This window comes from Dipodomys merriami, unplaced genomic scaffold (assembly GCF_024711535.1).
Source record: "Dipodomys merriami isolate MVZ:Mamm:240054 unplaced genomic scaffold, mDipMer1.0.p SCAF_36, whole genome shotgun sequence".
Classification (NCBI taxonomy): Eukaryota; Metazoa; Chordata; class Mammalia; order Rodentia; family Heteromyidae; genus Dipodomys; species Dipodomys merriami.
This window is the reverse complement of record NW_027205159.1, coordinates 6064706-6068356: the sequence shown is the minus strand read 5'-3', so window position 1 is coordinate 6068356 and position 3651 is coordinate 6064706.

Genomic DNA, 3651 nt, shown 5'->3' with positions numbered 1-3651 from the left:
CTGAGATCTGATCAGAGAAGCCTGAGAGTTGCCACTTGTAAGGTGCAGCAGGTGAAGATCCTGTTGTTGGTGTACAGACCCAGCTTTCTGGAGGAAGGCCAGAGGCTTTCCTTTGGCTTTCCTTCTGGCTTTGCCAGAAAACTCTTTGTTTCTTTTTAATGTAAGTTTTGGTTGTACTGGAGTCTAACGTTAGGGTCTTGTACTTTCTGGGAAAGTATTCAACTATTTGAGCCATGGTCCCCAGAGTCCCTTTTGCTTTGGTAACTTTTCAGATAAATTCTTGAGTTTTTGCTTGGGTAGGACTTGAAATGTGGTCCTTCTGCCTAAGCCTCCTGGGTAGCTGGGATTTCTAGTGTACACAATGACATCTAACCTCTCTTCATCATTTTTGTCTTACAGTTGCTAATGATTTGTTCTCAATAAGCCATGGGATCTGGGATTAATCCAATTTCTCAGTTTGAGGTGTGGTGACTATGTACTCTGAGTTTTTCATTCTTGGAATGCCATGGGATTCTGAAATGCTGCATAGCTATCTCTTAGAAAGGACTGTTTGATTCTCTGATGCCTTGTATGTTCTCATGGGATTGTTTCCTTACGATCAAATCATTTTTTTTATTGTGAAAATACTGTACAGAGGGGTTACAATTACATGGGCAAGATAATGAGTACATTTCTTATCAAGCATTGTAGCCTCCTCCTTTGTTTCCCCAATAAATAAGTGGGCTAAAGACTTAAAGAGAAACTTCTCTGAAGAGGAAAGAAGGATGATCAAATCTTATCTAAGACACCATTCATATATTATATAATGACTTTTAAGATGGCAGCAACATTGTATAGCAGATTAGCACCCTTCAAACAAGTCTAGGAGTGGTCCTTCAGTTTGCATGTGAAACAAGCTATCTGAGTTTTGCTGAAATAGCAGGTAGCTATGCAAATTGTGGCATCCAAAGTTGTTCAGAGCCTTGGATCTTGCATGCAATTTTAAAATTTGCTAAATACTTCCCTAGAGAATAATTTACTTAACCCTAAAACAGCCCTCTGAGGCCAGAGTTCAGCTATTAACTCCATTTGTTCATCTAAAACACCTTGGAGAGTTTAAGTAAATTTAGGGAATTCAGTCCTACGGATGGAGATAATGAAATGAACCAATACAACAAAATCTCTTGCTTCCCTGTGCCCATGTCCACTTTCCATCTTTTTCCTGCTAAAAGCTAGAAAAGTATTCAAGCAAAATACCCAACATGTTTAAGTTAAATTACTTGCTTTGTATCAACTAATTCCATCAGAATTAGTCAACCGACAATATTTGATGTTTTGAAGTAATTGAAAGGTGTTCAGTTAAATGTGTCAATTTGACTTTATGTATTTATCTCTCCTGGACTCCCCAAATAACACCAATATGGGTGAAAGTGTTTAGCACTCAAGAAACATTGAACCTGGACTGGACCTTTGCAGAGTGCTAGCCACATTCCTGAATGATAAAATGAGATGTGACCAGACTGGAGGGAAAACTGATCAATTTGAATTTGGGACTCAGAAGAAAGAATGTTGGCTGAAAGTGGCTGGAAGTTTCTCTTAGGAAGCTGAGAGAAGAATCCTGAGTAGCTGGTGAGGGCACACCTAAAACATTATCAGATGTCTCAGGGTTAACCTTCGCCCTTCTAAGGGTGAGGCTAGCCTGAGTTGATGCTCAACATTTACCCTGGGGATAAAGAGGGCATTGCACAGGACATAGACCTTCGCTCTTTTAAGTGGAGGGTAGGCATGCCAGCCAGAGTGTCAATCACAGACCTTAGGCTGCCAGCCCAAGTCCTACAAAGAAGTAATATGACCCAGTGTTAACATTCACATCTCTTGTCACCTCCGTTGTCTCCTTACAGTACCCTTATCTTCTCTAAGCTTTCCACTTGTCCTAGCATCTGTCTGAGACAGGTGAACAGGCATCTACCCAGTCTTCAGTAGGACCATTTCAAGTGACTACCTATCAGTAAGAAAACTGCTTTTGCTAACTACCATGGAACTTAGAACAAGTACCACTGAATGTGGAATGTAATCAACCCTGAGAATAAAAGAAACTTCAACAAAGTTATGAAAATATAATTTTACTATACCTGATAGACAAAATGCTAAGTTTTCAAATATACAAATAATTACAAATTTATATTATAAAAAAGAACAAATAATGTAACTATAGTTACTCTGCACCTTTATTTTAGGGCAAACATATAACTAACTTATAATAGTATATTATTTTTTAAATAAATGAATTCTGTATTCTACATCTGGAAAATTAATCATATAAACAGCCAAACTTAGAGGTAATTTGGTATCATCAAATTTCCATTAATTAATTCAAGAACAACCCTAATTTTACAAGCATATTCCCCATTCTCCATTAGTGATGTGTGAGATACACATGATCCCTAGTGTATTGATAGTAACAAAAGCTTTATGGGAAATTGTTTAATACATGTTGGTGCAAAGGGACAAAAATGTAAAGAAAACAGAAAACAGTATATCTGGCATCTGGTAAAGACAAGTTCTGTGGCACGCATACATAAAAATTCACAAACTCCAAAAGGAAAGGACAAATTTTAATTCAAAGGGAAAATTACAAGGGATGCGGATAATTTACAAAAGGATCTATCTATCTATCCATCCATCTATCTATCCATCCATTTCTCTCTCACACACAAACACATATATGGATATTTAATAGTTAATAAATTTCAAATTTCATTAAGAACTGAAAATTTAAGCCATGAGGTACTGTTGATCCCCATGAGACTTACATAAAAAGGATTGGAGATCTCCCCCAAGTTGTCAGATTATGTGGAGAACAGGCCAACACAGTAGAGGTGTCACTGTTTCCATACTTTGGAAGGAAATATTCCTGACTGTCACATTAAACACTCTAAATTTATCCCATATCTAAGCAATCTAAGATTTTTACCTCAAGGATATAATCACTCATAGATTTTGTCACAGTAATACTCTCGTCATGAAATAGTTCGTCACAATGGGAACAAATAGAAACAACCTAAATATCCACTAATTAGGAAACTAAGGTGATACATTCATGAAATGGAATATTAGGTGTAAATGCCCAATACCATTAAATGCAAAAGTGGTGAGAATGAAAGTTATTAAAGTATTTCCAGATATGAAAGCTGTTTTTCTGTACTATTTTAGTATAGCTATGACTATACATAAAACATTAATTTGTATATATAGATGTGTAAAGCAGATTAAAAAAGTTTTTTACTCAAAACATCTCTCCCTTTCCACTCCAGTACAAGCACTGTAATTGAACTGTGTACATATTTATACAAATGTGCATTATAAAGCTGGTTTTAAAGTACTAATTGAACTATGTCAAGCTAGTTTTACATTTGTCGGGAGATCATTTTAGCTTCTTTTAAAATTTTCATTCTTTTAATTATAATAAAGGTGGTGGACAGAAGGCTTACAGTTACATAAAACAGGTAAAGAACACATTTCTTTTTGGATAATGTCATCTTTTCCCTTGTTCTCTCCCAGTTTTCCCCTCCTGTCCCCACCCACAAGTTGTATAGTTCATTTTCAATATAGTGTCTAGTGAGTACCATTGCTGCATTTGTTTTCCCTTTGTTCCTCTATTTCATTTTACCT